General features: G+C 42.2%; 1 protein-coding gene and 1 non-coding gene across 3 annotated transcripts in view; both read right to left on the bottom strand.

Moving 5' to 3' along the window:
* Positions 1-24,196, bottom strand: part of Ppm1e (protein phosphatase, Mg2+/Mn2+ dependent 1E) — a 146,732-nt gene that overhangs the window by 92,937 nt on the left and 29,599 nt on the right. The gene's annotated exons all lie outside the window — the stretch shown is intronic.
* LOC126487025 (U6 spliceosomal RNA) lies at positions 10,580-10,688 on the bottom strand. The gene has a single exon (XR_007588258.1). It is a non-coding gene; the product is annotated as a U6 spliceosomal RNA (small nuclear RNA).

Genomic DNA, 24,196 nt, shown 5'->3' with positions numbered 1-24,196 from the left:
GCCCATCTCTGCTCCTCTGACACTAAATACAATTCTTAGGTAAGGGAAGTGAAGAGGCTCAGACCTATTGGTCTTTTGAATTTTTTAATGTAACTTTATGTGTATGAATGTTTTGCCTGCATGTGCACATGTGCACCATGTGCACGCCTTGTGCCCTCAGAGCTCAAAAGAGAGTTGGATCCCTTGGAACTAGAGTGACAGGTGGTTGTTAGCTGCCATGTGGGTGCTGGGAACCAAATCTGGACCCTCTGCAAGAGCAACAAGTGCTCTTAACTGCTAGCTAAGCCATCTCTCCAGCCTCCAAGGTGAAGACTTTTTATATATTCTGCCTGTAGCTTAAAAGGTGCTCACAACAGTTTTATGACCCCGTCTTCACAGTCCATGTTTCCATATGAATAGAGCAGATACTACTGCTCTCATTTTAAAAATCAAAAAACAAATCAAGCTTGACAAGTTTGCCCCAGGTCAAGCAAGCAGAGCACTAACAATGCTAAGCCAGTCCCCTGACACCTTTTTTATCCTTTGCTACCTCACTGTTTTTACAAGTGACAGGAGAGCAAGTGGGCAATGGACTGTGACAGCCTTTGGTTAGCACAGATCTGGAACAACAGAATCAATTAGATCTGCTCTGACAGCAGATCCCAACAGCATGGCACACCGGACTGACATCATAACTGTAATTACCAACTAAAGGATCAAACTTATATTCCTTATTCTTAAGCATCAAAAGCACAATGAACTCCACACATTCTACTAATGGCCAGTCAGTGTTTTAAATAGAAATAGCTTTTATTCCCTCGTTTGGTTTTTGGAGTCAGGGTTTCTCTAGGTTACAGTTTTAGCTGTCCTAGAACTTGCTTTGTAAACCAAACTGGCCTCAAACTCAGAGATTCTCCTGCCTCTGCCTCCTGAGTGCTGTGATTAAAAGTGTGCGCCACCACCACCACCCCTGGAAAAACAGAAATATCATAATGTCTGTGGGTACACCTTTAGGAATGTGAACACATTCTATTTGCAGAATACTTAATCCTGACATAAGGCCAAACTAAAAGAGCAAGAGGGGATAGTTTCAACGTTGACATCCTTCCTGTTAACCATAGAGCAAATTCAGAGGCTGTTCTAATTCTTAGCAAACTCAACAAAAACCAGCTTGACAACTACATAAGCTACACTTCTGTTCTTGCTCTATAATGCTTACTGTTTATCTCAGTTGATACTGTACGTAGCCCTCTTAGGTCTCTCTCTCTTATGATATTCTCTCTCTCTCTCTCTCTCTCTCTCTCTCTCTCTCTCTCTCTCTCTCTCTCTCTCACACACACACACACACACACACACACAACAGTCACCTGTCTACCTCTCTTAATGTGTCCTTCCTTCCATCTTTTCTGTACTCCTTGTCTTTAGCTGAGCTGTCATCTGCAGCCTCCTTCCTGAAGCTGCTACTTCAACTCCCACTTCAAGCCGCGGCTTCATCATCTTAAGCATAAAATGATCCTTTTCCTCTGCCACCTCTCGATACCTCATTATCTCGATGCACGTCGGGTAGGCATCAGCAGCTGGTTGACGGACTGAGTTCACACTAAATGGCACGTGACTGGTGAATAACAATCTAATTTTAGACTGGCTGGGGAATTGTTGAGAAAAGACCATGTTCACGGGTGTTTAAAGTATGATCATGAGTAAGGGAAACTCCTTGTGCGAATGAATCAGAACCTCAGCAGGGGTCTTGCCAATTTAGATAGGCAGATGTGAAGACCTAGTAGATAGCAAGATTCTGCCATCCCACCACCCAGCCTGTCCCCCACCCGAACCTTTATTTATGGGATAGAATGAGTAAACCCGGGATAATCCTTGCCGCAGTCCCACAGGCTCTCAAGAGTAATTCCATCATCTCTGAAGAGGATCTCAGCCATTGCTCTATTTCCAACTCTCCTCATTTCTTAAGGGGAGGAAGCTTTTTCAGTTGCACAGGAAAGGGCCTGCCTGGTCCTAAGCCATTCACCACCTACCGTGTTTTCATCTAAATGAAAGGATATGTTATTATTTTGGTCTCAAAGTAGCACCCACTGGAAAGGGGGCTTAAGTGTAGAAATATTCATATTTAGATAAAAACATTTTCTTTTTTCTATCAAATTCTTTCCTGCTCCAGGTGATTATTAAAATGTAAAGTTTAGCTGAAGATTTATAATATTACACAGAATACAATCACCCTATATAAACTGCTTTCCATTTGCACTTTAAAAGTCTGATCTTACCATTGGAATTGAGCCCAGGGGCAAATGCTTCAAATTCAGTTATACTTTACTTGATAATGGCAATTCTGGTATCTATTAGGTCTTCGTAGCTTGTTATTCACACGGCACGATATCTAAAAATAGCAAGACCACTGCTACCAACCTTCAAGTCTGACTCATTTCCACAAGGAATTCCTTTAGTCATAGCAGAGTTTAAAATATATATATATTCCTTTTTCTGAGACAGGACTGACATTCAGCTCAGTGTATAGCCAAGGTTGTCCTCCACCTCCTGATCTCTTGCCTCCACCTCTGAGTACTGTGGTTATGAATCTGTGCCACCATGCCCATGTTTTATGTGGTGCTGGGGATTGAACCCAGGGCTGATTTGTGCTAGGCAAGTGCTCTACAGACTGAGCTGCATCCAGAGCCTTACGTATATTTTTATTATTTATTATTTTATATATTTTATTACTTTGCATATCTTAGTAACATATAGCACAGAGCAACCCTGTTGGACTTTCTGCAGTCTGGCATGACAATGAAACAGCAAACACCAGTGTGCACACAGTCTGTCTTATTGACGTTACCTTAGCCACAGGCTGTGCTTTAGCCATTGATATGCGTAAATGGAGTAAAACAAATTGCCATTCTGTAGCCTAAAAAACACAATGTTTTAGTTCCTTGATCATATCTTCTACAATTGAATATTAAGTAATCTGAAATGGGAAAAAAACGGTGAACCATCATGAGTCCTGCACTTATTTTTACCAAATCAAGCGTGTCATCTTTATTATCCCACAGCAGCACTGTGGGTCAGCACTGCAGCAGCCCCCACTTACTACGGGAGATAAAGTCTAACACTCAGTGTATGCCTGAAATCGGGGATGACTCTCCTTGTACATACAACCTATAATAAAGTTTACTATCTAGGCACAGAAGAGATCAAATAAATATAATAATTATACTATAATTAAAGTCATGTGACTCACTGAGCTTTGTGGTGCACACCTTTAGTCCCAGCCCTCAGGAGGCAGAGGCAGATCTCTGAGTTCAAGGCCAGCCTGGTATACAAACCAAGTTCCAGGTTAGCCTGGACTACACAGTCAGACCCTGTCTCAACACACACACACACACACACACACACACACCCGTGCACACACACGATATGAATGCAGTCTCCCAAAATGGTGTGTTGTATAGCTTAGCAACCACAGCATATCAGTTTCCTCTTTCCTACCAAGTCAAGAATGCTCTGGTTTTCCTTGAAAGGAAGCAGTGCTCAGTCTTCAGAAGCCTATCTGAACTGCCAGCATCACTGTTGTGCTTAGGGATGCAGGGGCGGTGAGTGACATACAAAGCACTGCGACAACATCGGCTGCCTTGATAACCAAGATGGATATTATGTGACTATCAGGAGGGTAGTATATACAGTCTGGACACACTGCACACAGGAATGAACCTCATCCCAAGCAGATGGTGTGGGATTCTATCATGCAACTCAGAATAGAACACGAGTTATTAACTCTGAAATTCCATTTATTATTTTTGTATGGCAGTTAATTACAGGTAATTAAAACTGTATAAAGAAAGAAACACAAGGGACTGTTATATTATCAAAGGATCTTTTCCTGACAAGAAACTCAAGGCTTGAGATTTTTAGTGCCTTGCCTAAGTTTACACAATTAATCCTGGGGCCAGGAACAATTTCAGGTCAGTATGACACCAAAATTCATGCCCTTTATCACTACGCTATATTACTTTAACATACTCATGAAAACATATATAATTACAAGTATGGCTATGGACAGTTAGGGGAGCAGAGATCAACAACAGTAATTAGTGGTAACTTACACTATCTTATTTGATAAGGGTTTATAAAAAGGAAGCAATGTATTGGGGGAGGACTGTGGAGGAAAAACACCAACAGAAACAAAGTATATATGAAAATCCATAACCTAGTGTGTTAAAATAAACACCCAACTGAAGCAATGAATCTATATATTTATCATCAAATGTGTGCCGACCACTTACTACCAAGAACTCTTCAAAGACTCCCGTCTTTATGAGGCTGACATAAAGATATTTTTCCAGAAAACGCCAACTTTCAAGGAAGTAGGGGGAAAGAGTCACTACAAAAGCCAGAAGAAAAAGGAAGTGACAAGTGTCGACAGTGAGCCTCTTGGGACCCGTGTGATCTAGTTATCACTGACTCATATATGAACTGCCAGTACCTGAAATACCAAGAAAATAGTGAATCTGGTAACGACACTAATTAAAGCCCAGGATATGGGAGTGAGCCGTCTTCAAAGCACCTTGATCAAAGTCCAGTTGCCTTGTTATAAGTGTGTCCTTGCAATATTCTCTATGTGGGACTCATCTTTCCTGTGAACTCCACACAGGATTAAAGATATTATCTTCATCATTAGGGCCAACAAGTGTCACTAAATAAACTTAAGGACGCTTTAAATTCAAAGCAAACCTACTGCTTTTTACTTGACTTGACCTTAGACACCGTTTAACCTGTCTATGCACCTTGTTTTCCAGGTGCTGTACAATACAGTAAGAACTTTGACTCAAAATGTGTTAGTGAGGGATTAAATCAGAAAACGGTTCACAGTGTTTAGCAAAGGACCTGGTATACAGTAAACACTAAAACCCTTTCCTGTGAAGTACTGCTTCATTTCTCCTGTTTAGAGTGCTTGTCTCTCTCCTCCTTCCTCCTCTCCTCTCCTCTCCTCTCCTCTCCTCTTTTTCCCATTTCTCCCTGCCCCACTCCCTTCCTGCAACAACTCTTCCCAGCCTAAACAGATTCTTGCTATGTAGCCCAGGCTAGCCTTGAACTCACAAGCTTACTCCACATCAGTCTTGCCAAGTGCTGGGGTTGCATCAGCATGTCCAACTCATTGTTATTTATTTTCAAACCATGATATTGATAACAGATTGTATACAATGCAGACTTAACTTTGAAAACCACTACAATTTATACATATTTAGAAATAAACATTTTGTGGGAAGTAAAAATCTAGAGTCAATAAGGTGACTCTATAGGTAAAGGTGCCACCAACCTGATAGTTGTCCTCTGACTTCTACAAGAGCAACATGGCATTCAGTCTCTCTCTTCTCTCTCTCTCTCTCTCTCTCTCTCTCTCTCTCTCACACACACACACACACACACACACACACACACACAGTAAAATAAAATCTTTTTTTTCTTTTTAACAAGGAAGAGAAAAATCTAGTGTTTTGTCATCGTGTAAGTTTTAGATTGCTTGGGAGCCCCAAGTGTTAACTCTGTGGAAAGTGGCATGATCTATTTTTAGCGTGCTTCCTTCACGTGCTGCTGGAATGGAAACATCTTTCTAGCTTCTCAGTGAATGTATGCCAAAGAAACCAGTACTGAGTGTTTGAAATCTAAAGAAGCGAAAAAGGAAATTCTAAAAGGGCAACTCGAGAAATGCTATTGTCTCCATATGGTGGTTTATGAAATCCTAAGACATTTCTTACCTTAAAATAAACAATCAACGTTTAAAAACTAAGATTCTAGGGCTGGGGCCATAGATCAGATGCAGTGTGCTTGTTTAACACGCAGAAGCCCTGGGTTTGATGTCAGCACTGCACAGCTGGGCACACACTATAATCCTGGTACTTGGGAGGTGGACACAGGAGGATCAGAAAAACGTTCAAGGTTTCCTGGGCTAGGTAGTCAGTTTAAGTCCAGTTTGGGTTACATGAGACCTTGTCTAAAAATCAAAAAAAGATTCTTAACTCTTAAATTATAATGTATATCACTGTGGAAAGGGTTGAAAGCTTTTCAAATGTTAGGCATAAAATTACCATGTAATCCTGTAATTCTACTCCTACATATATAACCAAAAGAACTGAAAACAGTGTCTAAAAGCAGCATTATGAGGTAAGGATTAGCTCTGGTAAAGTGCTCGTCTAGTATGCAGGAGGCCTGCAGTTTATCCCCAGCAACACATGGACACACACACACACACACACACACACACACACACACACACAATTCAGCCCATGAAATTCTGAAGATGGGCATGATAGCTCATGTCTATAATCCAGCAACTCAGGAGGCTTAAGCAGGAGGATTGCAGGAAGTTTGAGACCAGCCAGGGATACAGTTTGAGACTAAATAAATAAATAAATGGCAAGGGGGAAGAGAAATGAAGGACTTCGACGGGAAGGAGGGAGGAGAAGGGAAAGAGACGGAAAAGGGGAGGAAAGGAAGAAAAGAAATTCTGATAAATGTACAGCATGGATAAACCTTAAAACACTAGATACGGAAATTGGGATAAATATTGCCTGATTTAATTTGTTTTGTTATTTATTTATTTATTTTTGAGACAGGGTTTCTCTGTAGCTTTGTTGCCTGTCCTGGAACCAGCTCTTGTAGTCCATGCTGGCCTCAAACTCACGGAGATCCGCCTGCCTCTACCTCCTGAATGCTGGGATTAAAGGCGTGAGCCACCACCGCCCGGCACCTGATTTAATTTCTATGCAATATCTCAGGGCATGAAAAGGCAAACTTATATGCAAGCAAAATCAAAAGAAGGTTACCAGGGCCTGGGAGAAGGGAGACATTGTATAAAGTGGCCAGAGTATAAATAGTGTGCCATAATACAAATGTATTTCATATAATTTCACAATAATATATCTCTTGCCATAACAAAAATTTAAAGTATAATATATTTTTATAATGTTCCTGTAAACTAAAGAAAATAAAATATTTTTAAATTTAGAAATAGGAAATAAGCTGAGTGGTAATGGTACATATCCTTAATCCCTGAAGTCAGGAGGCAGAGGCAGGAGGATCTCTGTGAGTTCCAGGACAGCCTGGTCTACATAGCAAGTCCAAGACAGCCAGGGCTACACAGAGAAACCCTGTCTCAAAAAAAAGAAAGAAAGAAACAAAGAAAGAAAGGTAGGAAGAAAGAAGAAAAAAGAAAAAGAAATAGAAAATCCTAGCTGGGTAAGGATGTACACCTATAACCTAGCAGCTGGGAGGTAGAGACAGAAAAATCACTACAAGATCAAGGATATCCCAGTCTTTTTATTTTTTATTTTTATTTTTGAGACAGGATCTCACACTGCCCAGGCTGTCCTCACTAAGAGAGGATGGCCTTAAATCCTGATCCTCCTGCTTCTATCTCCCAAGTGCTTAGATTGCAGGCATGTACCAATACTTCTAGCTTCAGCTTGCTACACTGGAAGTTCTGGGCCACTGGCACAGTGAGGCCTTGTCTCAAAACAAATTAACAACCATTTAAAAATAGAAAATCCTACTCTTTTTTGACATGGTAACTATTAGAGGTGGATACACAATCTGGATGTGATGGTGCAACCCTTTAGGAAGGCAGGCAGGCAGAAGTCTGTGAGTTCATGGCCAGCCTGGTCTGCATTACGAGTCTCAGTACCAGTCAAGGCTACACAAAACAAAACAAAAAAGAATTGACGAATAAAGTTACTATGACAACACAATGCAACATTATGATCAACCCTACAATAGAAATTTTTTAATAGGATTAGCCAATGATATCCTAAAAAGATCAATTAACTTGTTATTCTTCAATCAAGACTCAAATGAAGTGTCAAGGGCCTGCAAGATGGCTCAGAGAATAAAGGTGTTGCTACCAAGCCCGAGTATCTGAGTTCTATGCCTGGAACCCCCAAGGTCGAAGGAGATGACCAAGTGTCAACATTAGTGCTAGTTTAAAAAAAAAATCAGCATTTGATTTATATAATCTGATAAGCAAACTTTTTGAATAACTGAGGTTTTAAAAAATCACAGAAAATATTTAAAGGAACAAAACTGTTTTGTTTCTTCCCAGTTACTTCAAGAGGAGCAGCCTCTACCACATACTCCATCCAGCCATAACTGAGAGCTCTGCATGGGCCTGAAAGCAACAGAGCTAATGAATGACCTGTAATCCCTAAAACAGGAAACCCAAATAAATCTTTCCATAGAAACAAATGTGATAGTTGGAAAGAAAATGGCCCCCAAAGGGAGATGTTGCTTTGTTGGAGGAAGTGTGTCACCGTGGAGGTTGGGGGCTTTGAGGTCTCTTTTGCTCAAGCTTCCCTCAGTACAACACTGAGACCATTTCCTGTTGCTTGCAAGATGTAGGGCTCTCAGCTACTTGTCAAGCACCCTGTTGCCACCATGCTCCCCATCACGATGATAATGGACTGAACCTCTGAAACTATAAGCGAGCCACCCCAATTAATGTTGTCCTTGTCAGAGTTGCTGTGGTCATGGTGTCTCTTCAGAGCAATAGAAACCATGAGATGACAGAAGGAAGAGAAACAGGGCTGAGAGGACTCTAACTTTAAAAACCCTTACCAGCCCATTCCTTAAGTACTCCTAGCATAATATCTGTGATTTTTATTATCATATTTCAAGAATGAGATCATGGTAGGCTGTCAGACATGTGGATTTGGACAAATCAAGACATTATTACTATATAGTAATTCTGCAAAGCCAGAAGTTCCAAAGCAATACACATTCCCTGCAGATAAAAATCCTCCCTAGTTGGCTCAAAGCCCAAACAGCACATGAGACCCTGAGCAGCCCAATACTAGGGCTGGAGGCTGCTTGCCATGTTGTACATGAAGATGTTACTGCAGCGGCGCTCACTTGCGATGTCTCAGTTGTAATTCCTACTTAGCCTGCCTGTAAGAAATCCAGAACAACATCTACATATTATAGCTCTTACTCACATACCTAATTATAGTTAATTTGATAGAGGATGGCTTTTATCTCCCAACTGAGGATTCTGGAGTTAAAGGGAAGGTTTTAAATGGCTTACTTAAGAATCCACTGGTCGGCTTTTATGCTGCAGGAACCACATGAGCTAGGCTAGAAAATTAATACATTCTTAAATTTCCTTCTTAAAATGATCTGTACCACAGAATTTCACACCTTAAAGGTTTACCATTCATCTTTTGGTCTGTTTGATTATCAAACTTCAGAGTGTAGGTTAGTCCGGTCCTGCCTGTGTTTTCAGAAATGGACATTTTCTTAGACTATAATCGCATTGCAAAGCTAGGCATGGATCGGGCACGGCCCGGACTACAGAGCAAGACTAAAAAATAAAATAAAACTCTCACTTATACGTTTATACATTGGATGCTTTGTGCGACACCGGCAGTCTTGAATTGTAGTACCAGACACCTTGCAGCTGGCAAAGCTGCTGGCTCTTTACACAAAGGCACTGACAAGCCCTGGCCTGTGTACCTGCTGCCCAGAACGAGGTAGTGCAAAGCCTATGCAGCAGCCCTGAAACAATTCACTGGATACAGTGCACGACATACGTGACTGACAGTGATACCGAGAAATGTGTCCCAGGTTGCACCACCTGAATTGGCAATGTGTTCAAACGCACGCACCCACATCTAACCCTCCCTCACAGTGAGAGCCTGCCGGTCTCAGCCCCACCTGCTCTTCCATCAGAATGGCACTCCCTTTCTAGAACCAACTTAATTTTATACTTTATTGTTAAGATGGGATGTTGCTCTGTTGTCTAGGCTACCCTCAAATGCCTGAGCTCCAGTGAGCCATCGGAGCTTCTCAAGTAATTGGGACTACAGGTGAGGGACAGCCGACAGGATTTTCATTCTCTGCCACAGCCTTGCACAACTCCAGGGATTTGACCTGAGCATGGGGCAGCCAGGGAATAAAGAAATGACAGAGGTGGTGTAATGTTATACAGATGAACAGGGAGGTGGGATTTATGGTTTACAGCCAACAAAGGAGGCGGGGTTTATGGTACACAGCTGAACAGAGGAGAGTCTGGCTCCTTTATAGGAAAATCTCTGTTAGGGAGCAGTGTTCACGTCATAATCACCCGGAGAAATGTTCCCGTGGACATTTCTGCCCACACTATCAACATCCACACAGAACCTAGAAAGGTTTTGCCATTATTGAGCCTTACTTGAGGGTTAGGCTTTGCCATTTTGCCACGGGTCTGAGTCCCTTTGATCTTTTACCTGGCCATGCCCATGCCAACAACACGTAGCCAGCTCTGAAGCCAGGGCTCCCTGTCCACAGCGCTCGGATTTTCTGAACAATACTCATTTTCTCCTATTCCTTGGAAACCCTGCTCAACATTTGTCTCATTCTATTTTCCTTCCTTTTCTACCTTCAAGCACTTTAATCCACAATGTGATAAATCAGTTTAGATTAAAAACAAGTTGAAGAGAAAAAATGACCTTAATAATGACATTTCAAAAAATAATGACTTTGATAAAATGTCTATTATTTTAAATTCTATTAGTGAAATACATTACAGATTTAAAATATGCTGTCATATAAGTTTTATCTGACTCAAAACAATATGAAACACTTCACAGATCTGCAAGTCATCCCTGCTTAGGGTCCATGCTAATCTTTTCTCTGTATTGTTCCAATTTTAGTAAATGTGCTGCCGAAGCAAGCACCCATTCTATTTCCTGTGATTCACTCATCTATTTTCATTTCTATTATATGTATGTTTTTCTTTTTGATGTTTTGAGATAGGTCCTTAGGTAGCCCAAGGCTGGACTTGAACTTGATAAGTCACTATATCTAAGGAGAGCCTTCAACTCCTGATCCTCCTATCCCCACCTTCCAAGTGCTGGAAAAACAGGTGTGTGCCAGCACGCCCAGCTCTGTCAGATTATCTTTAGGAAGGCTTGGGAACTTTGTATGCATGCATATATTCATGAAGATGCTTTGTGTCCCGCAGACTGCCCATCACAGTTCTGCATCTGTGGTAAGCACCCACTGACTTGGACTGGGGTTTTCGATTTCTATGCTGTTTTTGCATGATGTTCAATACTTGGCGTATACTCCTCTTTATGACTGTAATTTCCCCTTAAAAGGCTAATATTACATCAGGTTTATCAATACAACCTATTCCCTCATTTAATCTTGAAGCCAAATTGCTCACACTCAGATCCCCTCATAAATAAGCACAATGTTCCAATTGAGCTCTTGGCAGCAGAATGTGTTCACAATGAGGAACCTTCACTGGCTTGGCAGGAATGACAGAATTGGCTAATTACAGTACAGTCTCCTATATCTGCTTTCATTGCGATAAGGGGCAATCTGGCGATATCCAAAGGCAAATGATCCAGAAAGACATCCTAGGATCCTTCTGCAAAGACGGTAATCTCCCCAAGTCATCTTAGATTGGCCATTTCTCCACCTAAAATTTCCATGATGGTAAGAAGAACTCCAACATGCTTTCACGAGAATGAGGTTTCAAAGTCCCGCTGTACAAGCCAGTCAAGAAGTGTTATTTTGGAGAGACTGGAAATCTTTGGGGGCCAGATTTTAAGATAAGAGATAAAGGTAAAATACAACCCCTGCCATAAAAGAGGTCGAATTTTCTTTGGGAGAGAAAAAATTAAACAAAGACTATTTGAAAGCAAATGAACATATTTTGGAGGTAATGTTCAGAAGTCTTTCTTTTGGGAAGCAATTCAGAGACTTAAAGCATCAAAAATAAAGAATTCAAAAAATTTAAGAATTTTCATTTCTCACTGTGTTACCAATTATGATGACTACTGGGCTGCTGGTCTAGAACAAACATGGACCACTGTTTTGGGCTTTAAGACTGAGCTACAAGAAGCTAGGTGTGGTTGTGCACAACTTTAGACCCAGCACTTGAGAGGCAGAGGCAGGTGAATCTCTTGAGTGGGAGGCCAGCCTGGTCTACAGAGCAAGTTTTAGGACAGCCAGGGCTACACAGAGAAAGCCTGTCTCAAAAAAATTTAAAAAATAAATTAAAAAAAAAAGAGTGAGCTACACAAGAGACACTTCTTTCCATGATTTATATTCTGCTTGCTTCTAAAATAGACAAGAGGAAACCTGCAGAAGAAAACAATGTGTGCTATTTATGGTTAAGACAAAATTTGCCCCTTAAACAATGTAGGAATAAAGGTAGACAGTGAGGTGAGTCTAAGCTATCTGGAGCACAAGTACGGAAACCAGCTTCTGCCCCCAGCACTCTCCTACACGCGGTGTGGCGCTGTCAGCACAGCATCGCCACAGGTGCACATAGAGTCAATGAAGAGCTCATTACAATGCCCCCTTTCCTTGGCAAATTTAGAGAATCAAAAGTAAAATAGAATTCTGAGACTTCTGTCCTGCCTTCATTTCCTTATCTTTTAACAACAAAGGATAAAAATGATAATAAAATCTTTCTTGGTTTGAGGGGAGAGCTTGGTTTTTTGTTTGTCTGGATGTGAGGCCTTGCTACATACCCCAGGCTAGCACCCTATGGTGACACTTCGTGCTCAGCCTCCCAAACACTAGGGTTACTAGTAAGGATGCAAACTGCAAAAATAAAATTATGCCATTAGAGCAGTGGTTCTCAACCTGTGGGCTATGACCCCTTTCAAGGGGTCACATATCAGATATCCTACATATCAGATATTTAAATTGTGATTCATAACAGTAGCAAAATTATAGCTATGAAGTAGCAACAAAATAATTTTATAGTTGGGGGGGTCACCACAACATGAGGAACTGTATTAAAGGGTTGCAGCATTCAGCAGGTTGAGAACACTGCATTAGAGGAAGTCTAGTCAGGGTCACTTACCACTGCTGTGATGAAATGCCATGACCAAAAAGCAACTTGGGGAAGAAAAAGTTGATTTGGCTCACATATCCACAGTCACAGACCATTGAGGAAAGCCAAAGCAAGAATTCAAATGGAGCAGGATGTGGTGGAATATTATTTTAACTAGGCAAATATATATTACATGTGCTTTATGTTGCAGAATAACTATGTAACGGTGTGCTACATTTGTTTGTATGGCATCTGCACAGTTAGGTAGAGAAAGGACAGGTGAGGCTGACAGGTACAGAGAATGAATAGGAAGAGGAATCTAAAGATAGGAGGAGGAGATGAGAACAGGGAGAAAGAGAAGGAGAGGCCTGGGAGCCAGAAAGCTGCCAGCCAAACGAGAAGCAGCGAAAGTGAGACATACAGACAGAAAGAAAAGTAAAAAGCCCTGAGGCAAAGGGTAGATAAAGAGAAACAGGTTGATTTAAGTTAAAATAGAGATCCAGAAACGAGCCTAGGCTGGGCTGAGCATTCAGAACTAAGTCTCGGTGTTATGATTTGGGAGTTGGTTGGCCCAAAAGAAGAAGCCTGAAGCAGCAGATGATGATAAAGCCACAGAGGGGTGTTGCTTACTGACTTGCTCCCATGCTCAGCCTGCTTTTTATAAAACCCAGGACCACCAACCTGAGGTGACCCCGCCCACAATGGGCTGGGCCATCCCCCATCAATCACTAACTAAGAAAATACCCTATAGGCTTGCTTACAGCCCAATCTTATGGAGCCATTTTCTCAAATGAGGTTTCCTCCTTACAGATGATTTTAATTTATGTCAAGTTGACATAAAACAAGTTAGGACAAAGGAGCAGCAGAAACCCATTCACTTTGTGTCTGTTAGTCAATAATCAATAACATCTTATAGACACAAGTAAAGGGAGATTTGGGGTTACATGGATGCCTATACACCAGTTAGCAGATGTCTTTTTTGTTTTGTTGGTTTGGGTTTTTTTGTTTTGTTTTGTTTTGTTTTTTGTTGTTGTTGTTGCTTTGTTTTGTTGATTTTTCAAGGCAGGGTTTCTCTGTGTAGCCTTAGCCGTCCTGGAACTTGCTCTGTGGACCAGGCTGGCCTCAAACTCACAAAGATCTGCTTGCCTGCTAGGTAGGATTAAAGGCATGCACCACCACTGCCCAGCTATGTCTTCATTTTCTTCCTACCAATTTTGCTCTGATTGCACAGTCCATAGAAAGTAATAAACTTTGAACATGAAAAATAACCCAGACCAAGATCATCACTTTTGACACTATAATCCAAAAGATGAATTTAAATTTTCTATTTTAAAAGGCAGACTCCCACTTATGTTATTATAGATATTTAAGTCATCCAATTTTCTCCCTAGTGAATCAACTATAAATATTTCAAACCAATAGAAGACTAATTTACTCTGGAAAAAAAAATCATACCGAGATAAGTCACCTAAAATGCTATCAAAAGTGTGGAAAACAGTCTCAAGATAAAGTATCAACAAACATAAATTCACTATCAAAATCACAAAAAGGAGGTTGGCATGGTGGTAGACCATTTAATATTAGCCATTTGGGTAACTGGGGCAGGAGGATCGTTGCAAGTTTCAGGCCAGCCTGTGGCACAGTGTGGACCCTGTCAACAAACAAATAAACAAACAAATCAACAAACCAATAGGACTGGAGAGAGGACTCAGAGGTTAAGAGAACTCATTCACTACTTTGTGTGTGTGTATGTGTTTCAAGACAGGGTTTCTCTGTGTAACAGCCGTGACTGTCCTGAAACTCACTCTGTAGACCAGGCTGGCCTTGAACTCACAGAGATCCACCTGCCTCTGTCTCCCTGAGTGTGGGAGTTCCCAGGACCCTTGTGGCTCACAACCTCTTGTAATTCCTGTACTTCTTGGGAACCTCTACTCATTTGCACATATCGACACATATATACATCATTTAAGAAATAAAGCAAGTCAGGTGGTGGTGGATCAGGCCTTTAATTCCAGTGCTCAGGAGGCAGAGGCAGGTGGATCTCTATGAATCTGAAGCCAGCATGGTCTACAGAGTGAGTTCTAGGACAGCCAGGGATACACTCAGAGAAACCTTGTCTTAAATAAATAAATGAAAAATCAAATGCTTTAAAACAACAACAAACCAACTGTGGTCATTTAGTGAAACACAAAAGATGACCCTCTTCCTTCTGAGAACAATAAGAACAAAAACAAACTAACATTGTTCTTGTTTTGGACCTTGCTGAGCCAGACAGTGGTGGCAAATGCCTTTAATCCCAGCACTTGGGAGACGGAGGCAGGGGGATCTCTGTGAGTTCGAGGCCAGCCTGGTCCACAACAGTTAGTTCCAGGACAGGCCCCAAAGTTACAGAGAAACCCTGTCTTGAAAGAGAAAAACAAACAAACAAACAAAAGAATCCTTGCTGAAAGCTGACAAAGTACTTACACCTTTTGAACTTACTCTGCCTGCAAAGTGTGAGCATTGGAGGTTCGCTCCATGTTATAGGCAAGGGTACGGCCAACATGATCCCGGGAAACTCCTGAGGTGGGCTGCAAGAACAGAAACAACTTTCCTGGGCAATAACTCAGGGGCTAGGGGGCATCTGCCTCGCATGTGTGAGACCTGGATTTGATTCCCAGCACTGAAGCACATTTTTTTAACTGAATGAGAAGCCCAAATAACCAAAGAACGAGTGGTGTGAAGTGTTATGCCTGACACTGTAAGGACTGTTCTAGAATGTAACTGTGGTGCTCTGAGAACAGAACGCACTGTAGTAGCAAGTCAACTACATCAGCAGATGGCCCTGCCCGCCTGCCTGCCTCCAGCTGAAACACCCCAAACCAACAGCTGAGTTTCTCCTAATGTATTCGAAACTTCTCTTTTCTCCGGTCTGAATAAAATTGGACTATGGGTTTTCTGCAGAAAGTAGCATTTTGGGCTTTCTCTTTATAAACCAGTTTCTGCTTTTTTGTATAGTTAATTTTAGTCGCCTTTTAAAAATTAGCCCTCTTTGTTAAATAAATTGCAAAAAAAAATCAAATGTTCAATTAGATGAAGTATGTCTAGCACTGCTTCCATAAACTCTGTCACTCCCTTTCTTCCCATGTACTAGCAGGTGGCAGGTAACTTGACCAATTTAAGAAAAAGTCTGCCTGTGTGGTATGAACAATTCATCTTGCTTCAATCAAGCATGCCCATATAAACAGCCAAAGCATCATCTTTGAGTCACTAACATCACCAGAGCCGGGCAGTGGTGGCGCACACCTTTAATCCCAGCACTCAGGAGGCAGAGGCAGGCAGATCTCTGTGAGTTTGAGGCCAGCCTGGTCTACTAGAGCTAGTTCCAGGTCAGGCTTCAAATCTACAGAGAAACCCTGTCTCAAAAAAAAAAAATCACCAGAAATAATTATCTTTACATTTACTAATTAACATAAAGTACATACTAATTAACATAAAATAAACTGTTAATTTTTCAAAATATAATTATTCATTTTCAACTGATTTAATTAATTAGCTGAACTAAGCATTAAATTGATACAACTTTCCTTTTCTCTTTATTTTTCTGTGCCTTCGTGTTTTGCCTGCATATGTCTGTGTGGAGGTATCAGATCTTGGAGTTACAGACAGTGGTGAGCTGCTGGGAAATGAACCCAGGTCCTCTGGGAGAACAGTCAGTGCTCTTAACCACTGAGCCCTCCCTCCAGCCCCCTAACATAACTCTCTTAGTTTCAGTTTAACTATTCTAAACATGGTGTGGTGTAGGAGGTCTTTCTGTCTTTCATTGGTTAATAAAGAAACTGCTTTGGGCCCTTGATCAGGCAGAATTTAGGTAGGCAAAGAAGACAGAATTGAATTCTGGGAGGAAGAAAGCAGAGTCAAGGGGACGCCATGGGCCAAGAGCCAGAGGTATACATGCTGAAACTTTTCTGGTAGGCCACGACCTCATGGTGATATTCAGATTGATAGAAACGGGTTAAATTAAGATGTGAGAGTTAGCCAATAAGATGCTAGAGCTAGCTGGGCGGTGGTGGCGCACGCCTTTAATCCCAGCACTTGGGAGGCAGAGGCAGGCTGATCTCTGTGAGTTCTATACCAGCCTGGTCTACAAGAGCTAGTTCCAGGACAGGCTCCAAAACCACAGAGAAACCCTGTCTCGAAAAACCAAAAAAAAAAAAAAAAAAAAAATGCTAGAGCTAATGGGCCAAGCAATGTTAAGCTAGCCGGGCGGCATGGAACAAGAGGGCCCTCTTTGCAACAATGGGGTGTACAGATTTTGGGAGCAAGCACCTGCCACAGGCCAGGCATTAAGTGGGGTGCTTTGCATAGAAATCGCTTAATGATCACAGCTACCTACCTTACCTTCCTATTCCCCAGATGAGGAAACTGAGGCAGCAAAGGAGGCAGAGCTGACAAGTCTGCAGACTAGGCTCTTCTTTATGACTGCTCATGCTTGCTACATTTGTTCATAATTACTCCACTATAATGGTTCCTAAGACTACACAATACCCCATTTTATTGATATATGTTCACTGGCTTTCATAGAGACCTTTCCTCCATGTATATAATGTGCTTTGAGCACACCCCCACTATTCTTCCCCTTCCCGTTCTTCCCAGTACTTTATCTTTGTGGATATGGAAATACAAAGGAAATTCGGAAGAGACAAAAGCTTGTAACACTGGACACATATACCCAAGCATGGTAGCTGAAACCTGCAGTCCATTACTTAGCACGCTGAGACAGGAAGACTCTTTGAGCCCATGAGTCTGAAATCACCTAGGAGACATCATAAAAACACACCTCTGGGCTCAGCAGTTAAGAGCACATACTGCTCTTGCAAATGTCCCAGGTTTGGTTCCTAGCATCTACCTGGCAGCTCATAACTATCTGTAATTTCAGTTCTACGGTACCCAATGCCTTTTCCTGGTCTTTACAGACTTGTGCATGTGTGCTCACAAACTCATGCAAGCACACACACACATTAAAATCAATAAATCATTTAAAAGATCATCTCAAATAAACAGCATATAAATAACACTGAACGCATACAATTGTCTCTAAGAGTGGAGGGGTGCTAGAGATGAAGTCAGAGCATCAGGAGTGAGGACAGCATGGGCTACATAAGAATGTGTCTCAGGGAGGAAAAAGAGAAAGGTGAAGGAAAGAGAGGAAGGAGGAAGGGAGGGAAGGAGAAGGGAAGGAAGGAAAGTGTCAATAATAGTTTTTAAACAGTCAGTTCTCATAAAAAATGAATCAGTTTTCAACTTCTGATAAACTCCCTTCACACTTACCCTGATGCACAGTCTGAAGCAAGCACCTTCCTCAGAAAGTTAGCAGCCACACAGAGAATGCAACACGGTCTTTCTCAAGGCTTCAGCTTCCTAGATCTACAGAGCCACAGGGAACTAAACAGAGTTGTGCCCCACTTACTTAGCAGATGAAATCATATGAATCTTCTTTTTTAATATCTTGTCTTTAATTGTGTGTGTGCACGTACGTGTCAGTTCCTATAAAGGGCAAAGGCCTAAGATCCCCTTGGAGCTGGAGACAGAGGCAGTTGTGAGTCATCTGATGTAGGTGCAAGGAACCGAAATTTGAGTCCTCTGGAAGAGAAGCAAGTGCCCCTAACCCCTGAGCCATCACTCCAGTCCTTATAGTCTACCCTTGTTTGACAAATTGATCTTATTTTACAAGAATAAATTGTCAGGATTGATATATTAATTTATCAGAACAGTCCAAACCTCACCCTAAAGCAATACCAGGATTAAGTTGGCCATGACGGTGCACACCTATAATCACAACTCTGGTGGCTGAGGCAAGAGAATCATCAGTTTGAGCCCAACCTGGGCTACACAATGAGATTTGTCTTACAAAAACAGAAACAGTTTACCAGTACTGGTCTGGATCCATATTGAAATAAATCGTATGAACTGAACATGATGGTTATACTTGGAGGCTGAGATAAGAGGATCAGCATGAGTTTAAGACCAGACTGGGATACACAGGGAGTTCCAGGCTTCCATGGGCTACAGAGAAAACCATGTCCAAAAAATCAGAGGCAAAGGTGAGGGGAGGGGAATATGGTAAGAAGTCACACACCTTTAGGTTCGCTTTGTTTACTAAAGGTTAGATTTTTTTTCAGACTTTTGATAATTGGAAAAGAAACAATTACCTTCCAAGGCAATGTTGGTGGAGCTGCATATTTGTTATTTCAGAATATCTTGCATGCAATTCTATCAGTAAACAAGGATGTGTTTATCTTTGTACAGATAGTGACATCATTAAGGAATAATGGCAAGCATCTGAGGACACGGTTCAGTAGCAATGTGCATGCTTAGTATGCAAGAGACCCTGGGTTCATCCTCAGCATCACAAAAACAGCAGCACCAAAGCATGAAACTTCTGTAATGGGGACTGTTTCAGAGTTATTGTGCCTGGTCAAACTATTTGGAGCTTGTACAAAGTAAATGGCAAAGCTGCATGCTGTGATAAACACCTGTTGTCCAGCATCTTGAGAGGCTGGCACAAGCGTGGCTCGAGCCCTGGAGTTCAAGGCTCCTGGCAGGCCCCAAAGGAAAAACTGCTGATGATAAAGCAAAAGCAGATAGATTTCTAAAGTTTTATTATAATAATGAAATTTAATGAATCATAACCTGCAAGGTGAAAGCTATTCTTATTCACTTGAAATGCATCCCCCTTTCCGTAACATCTCTTGACTATATGAAATAATGAGCAACTATGCACACAACCCCGAAAGCGGGCTAAAGGAAATGTTCAGTACAAACAAGAAAATAAGACAGGGCTGAGGAGATGGCTGGATTAGTAGAGTGCTTGCTACATAAGTATGAGGATCTGAGTTCAGAGCCCCGGCAGTCATATAAGTGCCGGGTGCAACAGTGCACATCTGTAACCCTGTAAGTGCAGGGTGCAACAGTGCACATCTGTAACCCCAGTGCTCTGGAGACAAGATGAGCCCTGGGGCTTGCCAGCCGGTTATTCTAGCCAATCGGCAAGCTCCAAGTTTAGGGAGAAACCCTTTTTTGAAATATATGGTAGATAAGCAAGTGAGAAAGATGGGATATCATGATGTTGACCTCTGATCTCAATATATACATGCACACTTATGAACTTGTATACACATGAATATATGATCATACACATACAGAGAGAGAGAATGTAAAGTCAGGAAGCACATTCCCTCATCTGTTTAGTGTATTACTTAACCCTAAGTCCTGATAGCCAAGAAGAAAGGGGTGACAGAACACACTAGTTCAGGGGTTGCTGGTGTTATCTCTGCCCCTCTGTAACTTTACTGCATACAGGTTCTGCTAAGCAGTCATTCTCACCCAAGGGGAGATTGGTCTTTAGTTGTTTTAGTAGACAGAGTGCTACTGGGTTTAAGAAGTACAGGACAAGTATGCTGTTAAAGATATCATTGTTCCACAATAAAGAAATGCCAACACTGCCCAGACTGGAAATCCCCGAACGGAGGTACAAAGTATGCACAGTTACATGTGGCATTTTTGCAATTATCATTTATAGTATATATATGAATGTGTATATATCTAGCAAACCATCGTATTTTATACCTTAAGCATACATGCTGAACTCAAATTTGAAATGCTGCCTCGCATTCTCTTTGGTATTTGCCTACTGGCATGCACCACCATGGCCAATGCAAAATATATAAGAAACTCACACAAATGGACAGCAAAGCACAAATCATCCAATAAAAACGGGCAGAGGATTTGATAGACATTTCCAAAGAAGACATACAAATGCCCATTAGGCAAATGGAAAGGTGTTCAAACATCATTATCCAGGTAAAAGATAAGAGGTGAACGTTGGACAGGTTGTGGGGTGGGCGAGGATCTTTATAAAGCTGATGGAAGTGTAAATTAGCAAAGCCATTATGGAAAACAGTATGGAGATTCCTCAATTGGTTTTAAACTAAGAATAGAACTATCATATGATCGATCCAGCAACCCCACTTCTGGGTGCACAGCCAAAGAAAGTGAAGTCAGCATTTTATATAGAGGCTAGCTAGCAATCCCTTGTTCCCTGCAGCACCACTTACAATAGCCAAAATATGAAAACAAATGTCCACTGGTTGAGCAAATAAAGAAACACAGAGGATATCCAGAAAAGTAGCATTCAGATTTTTTTTCAAGACAGGGTTCCTCTATGAAGCCCTGGCTATCCTGGAACTCACTCTGTAGGCAAGGCTGGCCTCAAATTCAGAGATCTGCCTACCTCTGCCTCCTGGAATTAAAAGCATGTGCCACCACAACCACCTAGGAAGTGTCCAATTTTTTTTCAAAGATTTTTAAAAACATGATTTCTTTATTGATTCTTTTGGAATATCATCACATTGTGCACCCTAGTTCCGCTCACCTCATGGTCTCTCCATATCCTCCCCTCACTCCTGCAGTGCCTCCCAAAAGAGAAAATTAAAAAAAAATCAAAATAAAACAAACAAGCAAACAAACAAAAAACAAGACAAAACAAAATCCTCTTCCCTTCTCCTGTCCCGCCTCTCCAACACCTCTTCATCCTGGTGGCACTGGGAGTGGTGTGTCACACAGGACACCCTTTTGTCCAATCAGCTTTACTAGCAAATGTCCATTGCAATGAGCCACTGGTCTGGTTCAAGGCCTCTGGTTTCTGGTCCCCATCAGCACTCGATCCTCACTGGAACTCCTCTGGATCTCCCATGGTCACCCTGCATCATAGAGATCCTGCCAGTATTGTTCCACAGAACAGTCCCTTCACGAGCTCCAGTGGGTCCTAGATGGGGTAGATGTTAGAGTGTGCCAATCCAAGGCCCAGCTGTGGGCCTGGGTGACAGCTGAGCTAGTTAATTCAGGCCTCCTGCCTCAGGCAAGGGGTGGAGTCAGCTCCCCTATGCCCATGCCATCAGGGTCTGCTTGGAAGCCTCTCTTCCGAGTGTGAGGACCAGCTTTCCTGTGAGGGTCGGGGCCAGCTATCTTGCTAAAGTGTCCAGCAAGAGGCAGGGCCAGCTTTCCCTGGGCCAGCAAAGGGCGGGGCCAGCACAGCATGACCCTCTGATTTCAACATGCATAGTCCCTTTGGCACCCTGAGGTGCAGTCACAGACATTAACACAAACCCAAACTGCAACTGGACCATGGCCTTCAGCAGCAGCTTGAACCTGGATAACATCCTGGCTCTGGGTGGAAACAATGGCCACCCAGATCTGTACAGTCCCAACTGCACCATGGCCTCCAGACTCCAACAAGGTTGTGGCTCAGACCCCAGGCCTATGTGTGTGTCCTAGTGGCAACCTGGGCCACAAACTTCAACAAAGACCCCAGCTGAAGCTGGACCATGGGCCTAGACATGACTCTAGGCAACAGCTTGGCCCAATGACATCCTGACCCCGGCAGCAGCATGACCCCCAGACACCAACAAGGCCACAGCTAGTGACCCAGACCCCAGGCTTCCATGAGGTCTTTGGTGGCAACATGGGCCATGGATTTCAACACAGACCCCAGCTGCAGTAGCACCATGGACCAGGCGTAGCCCTCAGCAGCAGCCAGGACTGGCATCCGGCTTTTGCAAAGAAGGAAACCTTGCTATTTGGGTCAAAGGGATGAACACTGAAGATATTACACTGAAAGATAAAGATCTTTCTTTTCCACAGGTTCTACATTAAGCTGACTCTGTATTAAAATTGCAGGCTTTTTCTTGTTATTTCCCTCCAAATGGCAGTCTAGCAACTATTTACATGACATTTACATGCATCAGTATTAAAAGTCATTTAAAGATTATTTAAGGCATTTAAGAAGATAAGCACTGGTTGTTCTTATCTTCTTTAAAACTATCTTTGTGTATGTAGGCATGCACATGCCAGGGCCCATGTGTGGAGGAGGGAAGGCAGCTTTTCAGAGACAGCTCTCTCCTTCCACCACGAGTTTCAGGGACTGAGCTCTAATGCTCAGGGTTGAGCACAAGCACTTTTAACCATGGAACCAGCCCCGTACGTGCAGATTCTACGCCACTTCATATGAGCAACTTGAACATCCTTGGATTTTGGCATCCACAGAGAGCAGCAGAATTCATCCACCATGGAAACTGAGGGGTGGTGGTAATAATCGCTTCACATGTGGAACCTAAAATTCCCAAGCTCATGGAAATAATAGAACGATAATGATCAGGAGCTGGGAGATGGTGGCAAGAGAAAGGAAGTGCAAATTTTAGGAGCTGGTGAGAGGGCTCCATGGAAAAAGACACCTACTTTCAAGTCTGACAGTGGGACTTCAATCCCAGAAGCCCTATGGTGGAAGGAGAGAAGCAGCTCCTTAAGTGTCCTCTGACCTCCACGTGCACACTGTGGCATGAGCATGACGTGTGTGTGTGTGTGTGTGTGTGTGTGTGTGTATACATGCAGAAATACCATGCACACATACCTCAAACACACACAGAAAGTTAAAATTAAAAATTGTAAAGAATATTTCCTAAAGATGAAATAATTAAAATGCAGCAGGTAAGGCTGGGGTAAAGAATGTCTGCCTCAACTGCACAAAATCTTGGATTTAATAACCTACGGTACTGTGTAAATTAGGTATGATGGTGCAAATCCATAACCCTAGTACTCAGGAGGTAGAGGCAGAAGAATCAGAGTTCATAATGCTTATATAAGAAAACAAGAAAGAGGGCTGGGCATGGCAGTGCACCCCTTTAATCCCAGCACTTGGGAGCAGAGGCAGGGAGAACTCTGTGAGTTCAAAGCCAGTTTGGTCTACAAAGAGAGTTCCAGGTTAGCCAGGGCTGTTACACAGAGAAACCCCATCTCAAAAAGCAAAAAACAAACGAAAAGGAAAAGAAAGAAAGAAAGAAAGAAAGAAGGAAGGAAGGAAGGAAGGAAGGAAGGAAGGAAGGAAGGAAGGGAAAGGAAGAGGAAAAAACAAGAAAAGTATAAATAAGGTACAACCTTTAAAAGCTGGAGAGGGTGCAGAAGATTAAAGCAATGAAAGAAAAAACTGCAGTCAATGACATGGAACCAAGCAAACAGAAAAGGAACACAACCAAAATTGGCTCTTTGAAAGTTCATAATATCCTGCTAGACTAAGACAAGAAAAAGAAGGTGAGAACTGGGATATAGCTCAGCTGGTAGGATGCTCACCGTGGTGGCTTGAGTGGGAATGGCCCCCATAGGCTCATATGTTTGAATGTTCAGTCCCCAGTGAGTAGGACATTGGGGAAGGATTAGGAGGTATGGCCTCTTTAGAAGAGGTATGTCACAGAGGCGGGGGAACTTTGAGGTTTCAAAAGCAAATTTCAGACCCAGTCTTCCTCTCTCTCTCTCTCTCTCTCTCTCTCTCTCTCTCTCTCTCTCTCTCTCTCTCTCTCT

The sequence above is a fragment of the Alexandromys fortis genome, unplaced genomic scaffold, assembly GCF_014885135.2.
Source record: "Alexandromys fortis isolate MF-2015 unplaced genomic scaffold, M_Fortis_MF-2015_v1.1 scaffold_173, whole genome shotgun sequence".
NCBI classification, from domain to species: Eukaryota; Metazoa; Chordata; class Mammalia; order Rodentia; family Cricetidae; genus Alexandromys; species Alexandromys fortis.
The sequence above is the reverse complement of the archived record's forward strand: the minus strand, read 5'-3'. Positions and strand labels throughout refer to the sequence as shown.